Here is a 19,676-nt window from a genome sequence, read left to right on the forward strand (position 1 = left end):
ATTGTCCTTGAGGTATGAATATTCCTTCATATTCTTATTTTTTAACTTTGTAAAGAAAATTGTAAATTCCTTGGCATCTTTGTGTTTTGTCCTTGTTAAAGGTAAGTTTGATTGTTTCTTGAGTCAAATCATGCTAATAAATTCCTTGTCCTAACATTCGTAGAAGAATGATCCTAAGGGAGAGTATGTGACACCTCGTGTTTTTAGTCCGTGAAAATTTCTAAAATTTTATCCTCACTATGTTGAGTACTACTTACCCCTACGAGTCGTAGGGTATCTTGACAGGTTATGTGACTCTAGTCATAAGGTGACTAGTGAATACTGCTTGAGTTATTGTCCTGAATATGACATAGGGATGCGAGTCTTAGGGAGTCTTGACAGGTTCGAGGGAATAAAGTCGTAACTAAACCAAAAAGTTAGTGGCTAAGTTCTGCTCTAAGTATTAGTGGATCACCATTAGTCATAAGTACTGGATACAAGACATTGGGTGCAAATCGTAGGATGTCTAGTGTTTACCCAAATAGATTCTATGTTGACTATAACTAGACCCTATGAGTCATAGGGTCCCATTACAAATGGTACTAGTTGAGTGATAGTATGTAGGTGTCCTGGGAACTATCTTGTCTATGACTTAGGGTGATGAGTCGTACTTAGTCTATATGAGTCATGTAGTGACCCATAGTCATTAACGACTAAATTTCAGCTTTTATTTTGTGGGTACTTTGGACGATTCCCTCCTTGCCCAATTAAAATCCCATGTCAATAAAGCACTTCAGGGAGTTATATTTCATCCTTAACATACCTAAACACTTCCGAAGCTCTCTCAAATTCTCTCAAGCAACCATACTTAGAGTTTCCAAGAAGTATGTCATCCAAGAGCTTAAGGGTTGGATTCATTTTATGAAACTTGGTATTTCAGGCATGTTACTCTTCCCTCATTATTAATTTGGTAAAATCATATGTTTTAATATATTGTTCATGAAATATTTATGTTGGGTTAAAACCAAGGGTTGGGGGTTTTCAATGCTTGTTGTTGAAAAATATTTGTCCAATGGTTTACATGTGATTATTCATGCTTTAATTTTGGTTTTGAAATTATGGGTGCATGGGTATGGTGAATAAACTAGGGAATTGTAATTTTCCCAAACTTGTGACTTTTGAAGTGGTTATGATCCCAACCCTATATTGTGAAATTGGTTTTAATTATGAGAAATGTGGTAATTGAACTATTCTTGAACTATTGCATTATGATTTTGAATTAAACCTTATGGGGTTGTATAATTCCCCAAGATAATGTTAAATTTAACCAAGGGTGTGGTGAATTCTCGTAAGTGAAGATAATTGGTATGGCATATTGATATTACCTTGCTATTATAGTGGGTATGATGATACCAATAATGTATGCCTTAATGTGAAATATGGTTTAATGAATGGGAATGTGTGATACTTGATTTAAATTGGTCATTAATGAGAGCTGTGTAGCTGAGTCATAAAAGTAGAGGTCACAAGGGACCAACACTGGAAACCGCGGTTGCCGATGCGGTGGTCTATAAGACCGTGTGGTTTGATTCTATCTTATTACTATCATTTGATTGGGAGGTTTGAGTCTCCCACATCTTATTACGTGATTTGGTTCTTATGTCACCTTGATATGTAAGGTTTTTCAAGTCCCCTATAGTGTTTATGTATACTTGTGGTTCGTGTGGCTACGCGAACTAGGGCGCAACAAGCTAGGGAAGAGTTGGGCCCATATAGCCCTGGGTGCGTTTGTATGTCATGAGGGTTGAGATACACAATCCTTGCTAAAGTTTTAAAGTGCATGTTAAGCCTTGAGTTACATGCCAGTGTTTACCCCACTAACCATCTTTAGATGATGTATCCCTATGCGATGTAGGCCCCACACCTACTTTTACTTTTCCTGCTCAGAGTTAGGTCAGTCGGCTCGATTCCTTGGTTTGTTGAGTTGTGGTGATGTGGTGAGCTTTCATTTCTCGAAAGGCTTAGGAGATTCTCCAGATCTCATTCTTAGATTGAGTTGATAGTTACTTTTATATAATTAACATTATAATTTTCATTCTCATTGCCAACTGTCAGAGTCGGGGACATGTCCCGAACAAGACTCGTTTTGGTTCTTAATTTAGAAGGGTTTGTTGTATTACTATGGATATTGGGTGATGTTGGTTGGTTTGGTCCATCACCATTCATCGATTATTGACATGTTTTGAACTTCTTTCAGCTTGTTGCGTGCTATCTTATTATATTTTTGGAACTCATCTGACCTTTGGGGATTTTGTCTTTGGTTAGGTGCAGGGGGTGATCTCCAGTTCATGTGGGACCTGAGATACCTATAATGGCCAGGACTTGGTTCGTTCATGAAACTTTCCTTCTCAATATCTTTTGTCTTCAAGTTTTCATACTTCCTCGAATTATCAGCAACTATGTCTGCAACCGGTTAAGGTACCAGCTCTGCATCTTCCTCTATATTTGTCTTTGGAGGTCTACCATTCATCTCTTTACCACTCCTCAGCGTAATTTCCACTACTTGTTTCAAAGGTTCATTATCACTTGGAAAACCACCTTCTGTCCAGTTATTAGGTGCCTATTGCAATCGCCCCAATTGCTGCTCCAACTATTTCTGTGCAATTTGCTGATTTTTTATATCGGCAACCATCTTATTTTTATGATTTTTGATATCACCAGCAATTTTCTCTTGATTATCTAGGATATTTTGTAGTGTTTTCTCAATGTTACTAGTAGATTTGTTATACCGTGGCTACTTAAAATGCTACTGCTGGTTGTTTCCTCAAGAATGAATAGTCTGATTCTACCACTTTTGGTTGTAAGCATTTTCATAATTCGACTTTTGAGCATTACCTAAAAAATTGATGAATTGAGGATTTGCATGACACAAATTTATAGAGTGGACACTATTGCCACCAATCTCACACCATACTGGAGCCTGCTGTACCGCATTAACCTAAGCCTGAGGTTGTTGCACACCCAACTTGCTTTAGCTGAAAGTAGGGTGGTTAAGGCTATTATGCTATCAAATTCAATCATTCCCGCAACCTTTTTCATTGATCTTCATGAGGTATCACAACGCCAATCCAAATTTCCGTGTGCAATCCGATTCAACAAGGTGTATAACCCATCAGAACTATTTTTCAAACCCTTATCACCAAAGAAATAAAAATGTGAAACAAAAGCTATGACGGTTGCTAAATTACAAGTCCCCGACAATGGTGCTAAAAGCTTGTTGTGCCCAAGCACACATGCAAGTGTACGTGGTCTCAACAAGTAATAATGTGAACTTTTACAAGCCAAGTATCAATCCCTCGGATACTTGTGTTAACAACTATCCCATACTAGTTCAACTTTTAAGATTAATCAAGTGCTATGTAACCAAAGGTTGTTTAAAAGTTACAACTAAAGTAAAATAACAATGCAGTAAATCAAAGGTTTAAATAATCAATTAGGACAAGCCCGAGGTTAAAGAACTGTGAAATATCATTCTACATTATATAACATCATTGGTTAGGTTACTTATCTTGGTTGTTGTTTCACGGGGTCTATACTGTGATTACGACCTTCCGATCCTCTAGTCAATAATCTAACATAGCCCCACAACTACAACATTGAGAGGATACGCAAGAACTAAGTTACACACACTCATATTTCATCCCGTAATTGAACAAAATAGAGAATATTTGTAAATTACTATCGTCAATGCAAATTATAACTTCTTTCACTTAGAAGATTAAATTTCTATTCTATCTATCCCATGTTCTATTGTCTTTTTCTTTCTTCAGATTTCACAAGAAGATTATACATGTTGTAAAATGGTCAGGAATATGTAAAATGTTTATAAAAAGGTTAAATAAACAACTAATATTGATAAACAACCATCACCAATTAAACTTATAACAATAGAACTAATGTTCTTGAGCTTAACCACGGAAAAGGGTGTTTAGCTTATTATAGACATAGTGTAATTAAAATGATGAATACATGTTAAAATCCATAAACAAACAAAATTAATTGAATAAAAACCTTAATTCAAGTATTCTTAATCCTAACTTAAAGTCCCAAGGTATTCCAAGTTGTGAAACATAACAACTAAGTGTCCTATTTATACTTGGACACAAGCTGCCGATTTTGACTTAGGGTTGTGCCATAACCTTATCGCGGTGTCTAGGGTCTGTGTCATGACCTAATCATGCTGATATACTATAATTGGTCATTTATTATTCTCCAAATGCAGTGGAATGTCCCTAACATTATGCGTAAAGTCTGTGGCACGCCAATGACTCCAAAACATCCATTTTTGGACAAGTCTTCTCCTATGTGTTTATCCATCCTTTCCATGACTTGTGGTGATGTTTATACTTGATTTCCAGATTTTATATCATCAATAATAAATAATAATCAAATAAAAAATAACCCTATATCATTATACACCACGAATTAGATATCAACACAACATACGATCGAAGACGATGAACTAGCAACTTAAGCTAAGAGTACTAGTTTTGTTGTTTTGATGTTTAACTTAGTGTATTGTCTCTTGGATTATTCCAATTTAACCTTAAACACTATAAACAAGTTATTAAACACATTAATACACAATCATACCCTTATTAATTCATTACACACACCAGAATCCATCGAGATCAACTAGAACAACACATAGCTCAAGCTAGTAACACTAGTTTTCTCATCTATACTCTAAGTGGCCAAATTGATTCCCAAATTTTTTGAAAACACATTAAACGTTATATTAAAGTATTTTATTACTTATATGATCAATTATACAATTATTTTCTCATCAATCACATGAGAATTCCGCAAAATAAGGCTAATTAAGGCCGGATAACCATACTGAGGTGCATAAATCCACCTATGTTCAATTATATTCCTATCAAATGCTAATTTAGTCTAAATATTCCACAATATAATTGGTATTACTAAATTTCTCCAATGAACCACGTGGAAACCAAACTGTCATTCCCATCAACTCATAAATAAATTAAGACAATTATAGAAAAGTTCTAGACATAGAAAATGTGTGAAAACAAGGAAAATGGCTGTGAGGGTAATTACAAGATATTTGTTGTACTTATTGATAATATTTAGCTAATCCTACTTGTTAATAGCCATTGAGGGTCACTTGATAATTTGCTCACTTTCCCCTATGAACCTATTTAAAAAGTAAGAATCTAAACATCACGACCTAACACTTGAGGTCATCATGGCCTCTAGTCCATCCCAATCCCGTGTAGGTATGCCCAACACCAAATTAGATAAAGATATAGAAACAAATAAATAAAACTTAGATATGAGGCTTTAAGATAAAGTTAGGCAAATATATATGTGCATATATATACATATATATATATATATATATACACATACATAAATTTATATATACACACACAGATATATACATATATATAGATAAGCACACACACTTTATTCAACTTTGAAATTGATTAAAAGTACAACCCAAATCAAAGATCTAGTTTCATGAGTAAAGAGTACTAGTAAACTAACATAAAATCCAAAATTACAGAAGTTTGTCTCTAAAAAGTAAAATAAAGAAAAGATAATGGAAATGAGGGATGATGGAATAATTTTCTAGATGAGGATCTCACCAGTACATCAAATAGACGCAAAACAACATGAACTTAAGCTCTATGGGTTGCAGTTGTACAAGGATATGCATCGAAATGGTACAGAAATTAGGAGTGAGTACATTCAACTTGAACTGAATCGGATTCATATATTGATAAATCATTGTAAAAATAAATATAAGAATAACAGGCATAAAGGAAGTCCTAGAAAATATATATAATACAAAAATAACAACTATAGAAGATTAAACTACACAATAGCAGGGATAAAGGAAGTGTAAGTACATGCTATCAAACACAAAATAAAGACAAGTAGTTCAATGCATTCTAATGGCCATGATGTAATATCTCAAATATAACCTCGTATACACTTTTCAAGCAAAAGCTTCTAGAATTAGACCAATGTGTGGTTCACAACCTATTTACTATAAGAATCTTATATATTAATAAACTTTCTTGTCACATCCCTTGGTCAAGTGTTTCTCAATGGTAGTACAAGTTTTAGTTAATATGGATGAATGAAATGAGGATGCATACTGATAACCAAATATATATTATGTAATGAGTAAACTCAATAAAGTTATGAGTGAGCTCAAATATCTTCGAATTTCAATAGATCATGATATAAAACATCACATGGTACCGCTTTCAGAAATCATGTAAGACATTAGTAATATCAATCCAAGGCCCCTATGCGGGCTTCACAATAATGGTAAAGACATGCAATATTCAAACAAGACCAACAATATAAATCCAAGCCTCCACCCAGGTATTACAATAATAATAAAGAGTAATAATACTTAAATATGACTAATATTGTTGTGGTCAAACGCACACGCAAGTGCACGCGATCATACAAGTAATACAGTGACTAAGATAGTCAGATATCATACCCACAAAGACTATGTACTAGCAATTCAACCAACTTTGGTTTTTGATAAAAATGTAATAGTTATTTCATAGTGCAAAGATGATTGTGAAGTTCAAGAAAAAGTATAATCAATAAAGACATAATAATAAGCGAAAATATCAATGTAACCTGGGTTTGTAACAATACTAGTGAGAATTCCAGGGTTGAGACACTTTCGACATTCTTACAAATCTCCATTATTATAGTAGTTTAGTTGATTATTGGGTTATTGATTCTAAGGGTTTAGAGTACGATTATGGTCTCTCGATTCTCTAATCTTCTACTTAACTTGACATTAAAACTATATCATTAAGTGGGGGTACAATAATCTAATTAGTTGCATTAAGGTGTCATCCTAAAAGTGAACCAAACAAGGCTTCTAGGTATATCTATATCCTAGACTCTAATCAAAATCCCTTAATTTGTAAAACAATAAGAACCTTGCTCTTTAAACTCTTCGATCGAACATATGATTCTCCTCTCGTATTAACAAAGGAAAATAGGTTTATTATAATGGTGGTCAGTCATAAAATTAGTAAGTAAATAAGATTAAGAATAACCCATATTATAATTCAACAATTAACTACGACAAAGAATATCAAAGTGCAATCATGTTTACAGCCTCAATCCTAGAACATGGGTGTTTAGCTACTCATGTTCGAATTCAAGATCAAATATGAATAATTAATCATACCAAAAAGTAATCTAGGAATAATGAAGTTCAAAGAACCCTAAGAGAAGTAATGAACGTGTTTCTGCCTCTACTGTAAGTTTCCTAAGTAGTCCCAATTATGTTTAAGTGTTCCTTTTATAGTAGGACGATTTTATCCTAGTGAGGATCCACCTCTATGCTATATTAGTCAGTCCACAGGAGTGGGGTTCACGCCACATTTATCAATCCACGAAAATATGGTCTGCAACATAGACCCTTATTGGAATTCAACTTTGGTACAAAAATATATTAAGGTGACATAGAGCACATTTCTTCTTAGCTAATTGCTTCTTTACTTGCTTCAGCCTTCAAATGCATGCTTTCCAAGATCAATACACTTCTTCTCAAGTCCATACAATCAATCCCAAGGCATCAATCATCGCTTCCTTTCCATCTTACATCCAATTATGTTCGATTTCATCAAAAAATCCACCCTACATTACTAATCATGTCCATTATCTAAATCATGCAATTACATATCAAATGCAATAGCAACAACATATTTTATCTCCTAGAACAAGTGCTATTATGGGTGAATATTGGTGCTTGGACATATTAATAAGCCCAAGATCAACACCCCACACTTAGAACCTTGTTCGTCCTCGAACAAATTCAAGAAACACTATCCCAATTAAGCTTAACATCATCACCTAGGCAAAATACTTGGGTTGGGGACTCATAAACCAAACGATGACTTTTTAGCCAGAACATGTCAATTCACTTCAATAAACACGGGATTATTCTTTTCAAACATCCTTACCTCAAAAATGAACTTTAAATTTATTGGCAAACTCAATCAAGTTACTCGATGAAGAACATTATAAGACACCAGACTATTATCCACATGCACCCTCTCACAAAGAAATTTTCCTAACAATCTTACAATATGCACCAGAATTGGAATATCAAATATAAATTGCTCACTCTTAACAAAGAATTCATACATAATAGACAATGAACCATAAGCTTGCCCTTAGTATACTACTTCAGTAAAAGTGAAATATAAGGATAAAGGATTAACTAGGTCTCTCATGGTTGTAATATAGGCTAACGAGCGGGTAGGAACTATTTGGGAAATAGTGGCTAGTCTCCTTAAGAGCTTTAGTACATCATATAAACATTTAAATTATCACATAATATTCAAATTATCTCCTCAAAACCTTCCCTTCTTGTCTTACTTTAGACCTATATTTTTTAATTTATTACATACACTATGGTAGGAGTGTCATCTCTTCACCATTTTTTTATTTCAATAGTTTTTCTTCTTTTCCTTTTCTTTTCTTTATTTTATACATTCAACCACCACAAATATCAACTTTCTATCTCAATAGCAATCTCTTAAGGGCATCAATTTCAACATAATCCTTATTTAAATTTCTACTCCTTAGTTCTAATAATTTCAAAGAATGTGCTTATAAGGTTTTTGGATCAAATTACGGTTAAATAACAAAAGGGGAATAGGTTATTTATGAGTCTACCAAAAAATTGGCTCAACGGGGCTAACTAGGAATATGCAGCAAGGGTAGGTAAAAGTGGTCTAAAAATTCAGCTATCAACAAAAATGCCTACATCATTTCCTAAACCCAATATCCTTTATTTTTATTTGTATACACACCAGGAAAGTTCTAGACATCACTATGTATGTAGAGTAACTAAAATCCTCTTTTACTCTTGGTGCATGCTAGATTCAAGTCGTATCCCTATTGGTTTCCGGTCTTGCACTTGTCAAATTCAAATTTAAGCCAACAAAAAAAATTACACCTATTGAGACTAAGTGCCTAAAACTAGATCCCTTTTTATTTTATAACATGCTTTTATTTAAAATTAAGTATCATCCTAGTCAAGCAACCACATGACCAAACATAATGTATTTCTCCTTAAAGTTGTGATTCAGCTCTTCTTCCTTCTTAATTTCCTATGACTAACTCCCTTTAAGACAATTGTCATCCATCAATCATAGGGGAGGGCACCTAAATATAAATACTTATTAAGATTTACCTTGAGGGAAAAAACCAAAATTTTACTCCTGATTTTGAACAAAAGCAATTGCTAAGCAACACAACTAATAAGAAAACTACTACTAGGTAAATCTCATCAATACTAACTATTACAGACTATATGATTCCAAATAGCTAGAGTGAATAAATGTCTACCCAATCACAAATAAATAAAACAAGATAAAAATATCCAAAAGAATAAAAAAAAATAAAAATATCTAATAGAACAAAACAATAAGAGCGCAAGTAACAAGATACGAAAGCCCAACACTTAAAATGAAGCACTGTCCTAAAGGTTGCAAAGCAAACCAAGTATGAGGTGGGAAGCAACTCCCTATTCATATATCATCTATGTCATCATTAGAATTTGGACCATAGGACTCACCTCCCAAGCCTAGGTCATCAACACTATCCACAATATCTGACTCCAAATCTAAATCACGTAGCTGATGTTTCTCGTCAGTGGGCACATAATTGTCTATCGACTCTATAAAGTTTGGTCCAATCTAAAACATTGTCCTACAATGAAGACCAAGAGGATAGTCAAGCTCAACAACTCAAATCTCCTATTGTGCAATTGGTCATTCCCCTATCCTTAACTGAAGGAGCTATATCTCATACATCCAGTATATGATATCATCATTCCAAGCATGATGCTCGGGCATAGTCAATTTAGGACCATGAGACCCAATAATACTTTAGTATAGGATATATCTACTGTACGAGTGTCCACCACTGACCTATAACTGAGGACCTCTTTCTCTATGCTATGATCCCTAAAAAAACTAAATTAGTAAACCACCAAAGCCACACTTGTGCCCCTGATGGAACCTCACATTCCTGATAACAAAAAAGATGATAGCACCTGCATTCATATGAACATCATCAAACATTAAGAAATAAATAAGACATACCCTATCATGTGTCACCTTTTTCATGTGTGTCCCATGTATGAGACAAGTGTAGATAATCTTTACCCATACGTAAGCCTCTCTGTCCATCAAACTATAGGGGAATGTATGGTAAATATCACTGTCTTTATGATGTATCCATCTAGATGTAGAGTAGTTCCCACATAATAGATGACGAATGTCTATATTAGGAGGTACAATTTTTATCTGCTTTAGAGGCTCAGTATTTACCTCAGGTGTACCTTGAAGGGCATTTAAAGAATGAGTAGTGAAAGTGACCACCTGTCCTCGTATCTTGGCCTTGGAGTCCCTCCTGTGGGTCCCAAACATCCATAAAAACCCTAAAATTGCTCAACTTGCACTCAAGGGGGATGATAAAACAAGAAGTTCATATATAGCTCCTTTATGTGGCTCCCCATACTGGGGAACGCTCTAAATGATTTATCTCTATCAATAAATTAATAAGCTGAATACTTAGACTCATTGTGCTTTGCATACCACTTTTTTCTAGCATCTACAAACCATCTAGTTATGCACCTCCTAGATTGTTGCGTGGGATAGCCGAAGGTCATAATAGGAGTCACACAACCTACAACCACAGCTAATACAATTCAACAAACTATAGGTTGGTGTAAAGTTTGTAGTAACAATGGCCATTCTACAGTGATGTGTGCTGTAAATCCTATGTCTGTGATGTATGTGGGGAATTCTCAAAGACAGAATTATGGGAACTCTTACAGTCTAAAGTGGTAGACTTAACCACTAAATCAGTCATGGAACGCCCAATAACAACAGCTTCAGCAACCACGGGTTTAAGGGAATCAGGCCACAAATAGCAATATGGAAAAGATGCATAAATAGATGTTATCTTATCAAACAAAATTTCCAATAGATAGAAAGAGTCAGCAAGAATACATGAAGACTCAACAAGTAATTACAAGGAACTGGGAGTTGCAGTTGGGACAGTTACAACAGGCACTAAATACCAAGCCTCAAGGTGGTTTGCCAAGGGATAATAAACCTCCTAAACAAGTCATGTTAATCAATTTTTGGAGTGGAAAAAATCTTAGTGAAGAACTTCAAAATGAAACTACAGAGGAAGATATTGAGAAAGCTCGTAAACAGGTAAATGAAAAAGTTGCTAAAAATATAACAAAATCTGAATACTCAAAAGAAAAAGTTGCTGAAGAGGTGAAGAAGAATCCACAACTACCTTTCCCACAGAAGCATATAAAGTCAAAGGAGGATGCGTGCTTCAAGACGTTTTTTGACACATTCAGAGAGCCTCACATTAATTTACCTCTTTTAGATGTTTTCCAGGGAATGCCTAAATATGCTTAGTACTTAAGGGGTGTGGTTGCTAATAAAGTTAAGATGCAGAATGTTGAGGTGGTAGAACTCACTAAAGGGTGTCGCTCTATGGTGATGGAAAAGATGCCTAAAAATCTTAAGGGACTTAGGAAGTTCATTCTCCCTATTCAAATTGGAAATAGAGAGGTTGTTCATGCACATAGTGACTTAGAGGAAAGCGTAAACTCGATGCCCCACTCCTTATTTAACACATTAGTCTTGGTAAACCCTAGACCGAGCTCTATGCTAATACCATTGTCAACAAGATCATAGCCTATCCTAAATGAGTCATAGAGGATGTTCTCATAAAGTTTGTTAAGTTTATTATTCCTTCTAACTTTATTGTTTTAGAATTTCAGGTAGATAAACAGGTATCGATCATCTTAGGGCATCTATTCTTAGTGATGGGAGGAGCTTTGATTGATGTAAAAGAGGGCATACTCACAATGAGGTTGGAGGATAAAGAGGCCATTTTCAAAGTGTATAAACTTATTAACACACTATCCCATTACAAAATAATTATGCATGATTACTATGATTAATTGGGATAAGTGCGGGATGGTGGAGATAGTTCCACAAAAGACCTTTTAGGACACCCTTATTGAACAACCTAAGCTATAATTGCCTAAGCCTGACATGATGCAGATTGATAACCCTGAAAAGGATATTGTTGAGAAAGTTATTTACTTGGAGAGTTCACACTTTAGAAGTAAGAAACAAATAAGAATATGGCCTCTAAGTGTAAGGAAAAGGATGAAGGAATTTGGTTAAGTTGAGTTAGGTCATGCCGCAACACTAAATCAGGCACTGCTTCAGAGGTAACCCAAGCTAAGGTATGTTTTATTTTTAGTTTTTTAGTTTTTACTTCACGTATTTTTTTTTTGTTGAGTCACAGGCTGATGGGAAGTCTGAGTACCAGAAAACCTAAGCAAAGGAGCATGGAAAAGAATACGTGTGTGGTCCTCGAACCCCCTTTGATGCAAAAACATGATACTAGATAGGCCTAGAGGCTGCATAGAGTATTTCTATCTCTCCATTTAAGTATACTTTAGGGAAAATGTAGATTTTTAAGAGTGGGGTGGGGAAATTTCCTTTTTTAGGTTAAATTTTAAATTTTTAGGTTAGGAATAAGTGAGATATTCTTGTTGATTCTATATGTGATTACATGATGCAAGTGTTTTAGTTGTAAAAGTATATTGACTGAGTGAATTACTAATTTTGAAACTTCTAGACTCATGTTTGTGACTCTTGCACTTGTTGGCTTAAAGTTGAATTCATGTGATTGTTTGGTTGAAAGTCTATGATGATCCTAATTGAGTTGAGCATATTCCATGTGTGTGTGAGGTGTTATATATTACTTGTTATGTGTAATGTCTTGAATTTACCTAGTATGTGTACAAAGTTAAATAAAGAGTGTGGGTTTAGGAGATGATATAGACATTTTTTGATAGCCTTGTTTTATACCTGCTTTTGACCTATCATTGTGCATAATCTTAGTTAGCCCCATTAAGCCTTTAGCTTTATCTTTGGCAGCATCATATATAGCCTAATCCCTTCTTTAATTGACCCTAATTAGATCAAAAAGGCTCTTAAGCGCTTTAATGTAATGATTAATTGAGTAAGGAGATTGAAATTCAAGAAGGAAAAGGTGAAATTAAAGCACCTAAGTTTTAATTATTAGTGTGTATAAATTGTCATGTTGTGGTTGGGAGTTAGAGAAATTTGTGCTTGAAAAGTTCTCATTTTTAGCCTAGTTGTGTTACAATGGACCTATTATATCCCTGGTCCTCCTTGGACATAGTGCACCTCAATTAAGGAAAATCAGTTAAGTTGAGGGTGGCTATCATAGGGGTGAATAACATAAATTGGGTGTGAAAAAGGGTGAAATTGAATGATATATACATAGAACATTCCCACCATAGTGTAGGTGAGTAAGTTTAATAAGACAGGGTTAAAACAAAAAATTAGCATAGATAAAAGTTGTGTAAATTGATTGTTAATGGTGCATTAAATGAACAGTATGATGTATTAAAACATTTAGGGAAGATAGTCACTATTCTTGGCCAAAATAGTTCCTACCCATCCCATAGACTACACTACAACCCTTGAAGACCTATTTGATCCTAAGATTTAACATTCTTATATTAGTGGAGCACTACACTAAGGGAAAGCCTATGGTTCATTATATGTAGCTAGTGAATTCCTTAAGAGAGTGACCGTAACTTGATTGTTGTATCCATTGTGTTATAAATTTTATTTATATGAGTGATTATGGGGTAACTCTCTTGTTGTAAGGGCACATGTTTGATGAATGTGGGTGATTTGTATGATTTCTTTTATTGTGCAATTTTTATGAGTTTTCCAACTAGGTGAGTTAATTTTTGAGGCTAGGATGTTTTTATGTAGTGTTTTTGAACTTTTAATTGTGTACATCACATGCTTAGTGTAAAAACTTACATATTGTGTAGTAGTCATTGTAGTACTAGCTTGAGTGTCCTGCATCTAGTAGAAGTATAGAGTCTCCTCAGCTTATGATGCTTAGAGTAAAGAGTTTTTCGAGGGCGAACAAGTCTTTAAGTGTGGGTGGTAATGCTGGGTGTATCTATGCACTTCAACGTTGTTATCCTAAATTATTTAGCCTTGTTTTAAGGACGATTCATGTTCTTAATGAGTGAATGATGATATAAATAATCATTTAATTCTTCAAGTATGTGATTCCAATGTGTAAAAGTGTTTTCAAACAAGTTTGTGCATAATTGAGTCACTTAGAGTTAAAAGGAGAAAACTAGTGTTACTACCTTGAGCTAAGTGTCGTTATAGTTAGTCTTGTGGATTCTAGAGTGTTAAATGAGTTCCTTATGGTTTTAATGTGTAATTATATGTGGAACAACTTGTTCATAGTGTGCAACATTCAATTAAAATGAGCTAAGAGTCAATAATTTATTAAAGCATAAAGTGGTCGAGACTAGTGTGTAGATTGAGTTTATACTTTGCTATTGTTGAGGTTGTGTTGTGTTAAACTGTAATGTGTTATTGATCATGTAAGATTCTTTAGGAGTTTATGTAAATGATATTTTGATTTTGAACAAGGTGGAATTGAACTCAAAATAATACCACAAGGTAAGGATGGACGATAACACCTAGACAAAATTTTGAAAGCAAATTCCAGTGAGTGTAGGAGAATAGTCCGCGACGCTTCGGCAATATTGGTGCAATAAAGCCTGATTCGCCGCCTCCATAGAAGTGTTCCCATGCATCATCCCTTGGAGTAGTGCAATAGAGCCTGCGACACCCCTGACAGTCTGGTGCTCTCATGGATGCGACACCTCCAAATCCTACATGGCATAGGCTTCCTTCTACTATAAATACACATTTTAAACACTTTGTACTCTAACTTTTTACATCTTGGAGTATTGTGAGGGGCTGTAAAACACTTTATTTATGGTTTTTATTCTATACCTTTAGTTTTTTAATAAATTTGATTATGTATTCAAGTATTTAGATCAGGATTATATCGATTGTAGCTGAACACCCCCTTTTCGGGGTTAAAGCCAAGAACATGACTACTATCATTTTGAATTGATTTTGTTTGATTTTCTTATCATATTTGGTTGTTGTTTATCCTTGTTTTAGCTATTTTAATGATTCATGTCCCTTAGAATATATTCATTGTTGACCTTGTGATCTTGGGAGGGGGAATTGGAAGATAGAACATGAAGATCAACAAAGTAAGGCTCTTGTTCCTTTATTAAGTAAGGAAGTTGAATTAGTGTCAAGGAAAAGGGTGTACCTAGGAGCCTTACTTGATTCACATGTAGGATGATAGCTTTAAGAACTTAATTGAATTATTACATCCCATGTCAATGATTTAGCTGTAGAGTCTATGGTAGGTAGATGATTAGAGGTTGGGAGATCATGATCATGCGATAAACCCTACAAATCAACAACCAAGATAAGCAATCTAACAAATGAAGTTCAATAGCATTGTATGATTGTTTAAAGTGCCTTAACCTTAGCTTTTACTCTATTGATTGTCTTAAGCCTTTATTTTGTGCCTTTTTTACTTTACATTTAGTTTTACAAATATCCAAAATCTTTTTGTTTACTTCGAATCAAGTTAATCTTAATTAGTGAACTAGAATTTGATAGTTGTTAAAACAAGTCTCTGTGGGATAGATACTAGGCGTTCTTTAAGGCCACTATATTACTTGGTAAACCACATACAATTATGTGTGTGCTTGGGTTCTATCATATTGCAAAGGACAAAAGGCATGTGCCTAAATGCATACGTTCTATAGGATAGGTAAACGTGGTCTTTTCTTAATCTTCTTGTGCTATTGTGATTTTATTATATCTTGAATAGCCATTAAAAAAGCAATAGTATTCTTACCCTACCAACCTATCCAACATTTGATCGATGAATGGAATGGGATAGTGATCCTTCCTGGTAGAATCATTTAATTTCTAATAATCTATTTAGATCCTCCATCCAGTAAATATGTGGGTTGGAATCAGCTAATTATCCTTATTAGTCACATTGGTCATCCCTCCTTTCTCTTGGACATGGTTCACTGGGCTGACCTATTTGTGGTCAGACATGGGATAGACTATCCCAACATCAAGCCACTTTATTACTTCATTTTGAGCACTTCTTTCATCACCAAATTCAATTTTCACTGATGTTACCCACCTGCTTTGCATCCCTCTTCAATATAGATATATTTGTGCATACAGAAGGCTGGATTGATTCTCATGATGTTTGACATCATCCATCTAATTGTATTCTTCCTTCTTTTGAACATAATCAACACATATCTCACCTACACATCAGACACTCCTATAGAAAAAATCACAGGCAAACTATCATCCTCACCAAGGAAAACATATTTTAAATAAGAAAGAAGAGCCTTGAGCTTCAGTTTAGGTGGTTCCTTAGCAGATGTCTGTGGAGATGGCCAAATCGGTCTATTTAATAACACAAACTCAGTAACTCTAGCGTCAATCAATACCAAATCCATAATTTGCACCATTTAAATTGCCTAAACATCACCATGGAGATCATACCCCATCAAAGTTCGCTAAAAAGAGTCATTTGGCAATAGAAAGTCGTGCTCAGACTCAAGGTCTACAACTATTATGGAAGACAACTCTTCATATATAATAGGAAACTTCATTTTATTAAACACATTGAAAACCTCAATCTTTTCATGAGATCTCATGGTCATCTTCCCTGCAGCTACATCAATAAGAGATTGTCCAGTTGCTAAGAATGGATGTCCCAAAATAAATAGAATGATCAAATCAGCATCAAAGTTAAGAATAACAAAATCCACTGGGAAAATAAATGATAGCACATGCACCAATAGATCTTCAATGAAATCATCAGGCCTAGCAAAAGGACCTATCAGCTATCTGCAAGATAATAATTGTGGGTTTTGGACTCCCAACACCCATCTTTCTATACCAAGATGTGGGCATTAGATTGATTCTTACACCTAAATCACATAAACCCCTAGAACTAATGGATTGACTGATGGTGATCTGCAAAGTAAAACTACCCGGATCTTTAAGCTTTATGGGGAATTTATTCTGAATCTTGGATATGCACTCCTCAATAAGTGCTACTGTAACATATTCTATCAAATGGTTCTTGTTTTCCACTATGCCTTTTGTATACTTTGCATACTTCAGAATTCTCTGTAAAATATCAACAAGAGGGAGATTGACATGAACCTACTTCAAAAGCTCAAATAAAATCTTTTAACTAGTCTCTTTTTGGTGCTTCTAAAGCCTTTGGGAGAATAGTGGAGGTAGAGTTTTCTTCTCCACCTTGGTTTCATTACTTATAGCTTTTTATTCAACCACTTTCTTCTCATTTTTTCAGTATTATTATCAGTAACCTTGGTACTTAAGTTTTCAGATTCCAACTCCTTTAGCTGCAAACCGCTCCTAGTAGTGACTACATTTACCTTTTTTGGATTTGCCTCAGTATCACTAGGTAGACCTCCCTGAGGTCTAGTATTTTGATCTCCTCTAATATGGCAAACTTCCATCTCTAAATTCATTGTAACCAACTTTTGACTATTTATATCTACTACCAATTGCACTTTAACAGCTATAACTTATTTCAATAACTCTTCCATATTGCTCATTTGAGTCGTAGCCTGATTACTCTAAACTTGTTGTTGTTGATTCTGTTGTACTTGGCCCCTTTTACTGATTGTTGTTTTGTGCTTGATTTTTTCCCCATGAGAAATTGGGATGATTTCTTAAATTTTGATTAAATGTGTTACCATAGTTTTGTTGGCCTTGACGATTAGCATTCCCCCTATAAGTGACAGAATTTGTGTTAACCGCATAAGCATTCGTTATATGCTCACTGCTTCCATAAATCATGCACCATGCATTCGCCTATTGAACTGTATTAACTATGGCTACCAGTTGTGTAACCCCCAACTTCACACTACTAAATTGATTAGTTATCTGATTTTGAAGTGTAGCAAGTTAAGCTGATAAAGCTGTGAACTGATCTACCTCCAACACACCTACAATCTTTTTGGGAGAACACCTTAAGTCAATATATCACTCAGGATTCCCTTTTGAAATTCGATTCAATAGTGTATATAATTTATTATAAGTTTTCTCAAGAGCTTGCCTTCTTAGTGTTGGCCTCAAGACACTCTATGAATGTATGAACCAGTACATTATTAGACTAATGATGGTGAGGGAAATTTCTAAGCACACCCTTAAATCTTTCCCAAGCCCGGTTAAGATTTTCTCCATTTTTTTGCTTGAAATTTAGAATCTTGCTTCTCAAGCATGTTGTCTTCCCTTATGTAAGAAATATTATAAGGAATTTTTTAGCCAGATCATCCCAGGAAGTGATGGAGTTTGGTTGTTCAACATATAACCACTTCTTTGTTTCCCCAATTAAAGAAAAGGTGAAAAACATCATTCTGACATAATGAATAGATACCCTTATAGTAATATAGGTATCAATGATTTCCAAGAATTCTATATGTGCTTTTGTGGATCTTCATGTGAGAACCCTGCAAACTATCCTCTCAAACACAACGGTTGTACTATATTTTTCTTTAATTCAAATCTACCACCCATATCTAGTTTGCTAATGCAATTAGTAGCATAGCTCAAAAGTAGGATTACCACTTCACAAATAGGCCTAGCATCTACTCGAGCAGGAGCATCTGGAATTACTGGAGCTGAACCACATGCAACATTTGGTTCCGATAGATCAATGATATTAAGATCTCTTTACTCCGTCATTTGATCTAGCTAAATTGGATAGTGAGATCTTTACATATGATGAAATGAATGTTCTAGTTCTGAATAAGGCTCTACTAACTCTCTATCTCTTTCCAGTCTGGTACTTTTCTAGTGTTGCAAAAGTCAGCCACTATGATCAATTCTTCAACACTTAAACTTATTATGAAAAACCAAAAATTCAAAAAATTACTAATTATACTAGTCATCGGCGATGGCGCCAAAAACTTGTTTCGATCTTATGCTCACATAAGTGCACGCGACCGTACAATTAATATAGTGACTAAGATAGTCGAATATCATAATCACGTGGACTATGTACTAGCAATTAAAAAAACTTTAGTTTTTGACAAAAATGTATTAAGTGTTAGAATGTACCAAGATGATTGTAAAGTTTAAAGTAAAAGTATGATAAATAAATAAATAAAAATATGTGACAATATCAATATAAGTAAGTGTTCTAACATCACTAGTTAGAATTCAAGGGTTGAGACACTTTTGAGATTCTTAAATACCTCCATTCTTATCGTAGTTTAGTTGATTATCGGTTATTGAATCGTAGGATTTTGAAACACCCAAGTTTCTAGACCTTAGAATTTTTTTTATTTCTATTTTTTGGGTAAGATACAACTTAGGGGAATGAGTTTGGATGGTATGGTCCAGTTATATGCTAACCAGTGTTGGTTGGTAGGATAGATTTAGTTACTAGAATAGGTATGATTTAGGTGGTACAAGTCATATCGATGTATGCAAGTTGTTTGGTTACTTCACTTGACCTTAGACTTGGTAACTTGAGGTGGATTTGAGTACGAGTGGCTCACTATGAGTCGTAAGCTAAGGTACAAATTGTATCATGGACTCACATGGTGGCTAATGTTTAAAACT

At 34.6% G+C, this 19,676-nt stretch overlaps 1 non-coding gene across 1 annotated transcript; it reads left to right on the forward strand.

Moving 5' to 3' along the window:
• The first annotated feature begins 18,223 nt into the window (after window positions 1–18,223).
• LOC124897324 lies at window positions 18,224–18,330 on the forward strand. The gene has a single exon (XR_007054046.1). It is a non-coding gene; the product is annotated as a small nucleolar RNA R71 (small nucleolar RNA).
• Window positions 18,331–19,676: the final 1,346 nt, after the last annotated feature.

The sequence above is a fragment of the Capsicum annuum genome, chromosome 3 (genome assembly GCF_002878395.1).
Source record: "Capsicum annuum cultivar UCD-10X-F1 chromosome 3, UCD10Xv1.1, whole genome shotgun sequence".
NCBI classification, from domain to species: domain Eukaryota; kingdom Viridiplantae; phylum Streptophyta; class Magnoliopsida; order Solanales; family Solanaceae; genus Capsicum; species Capsicum annuum.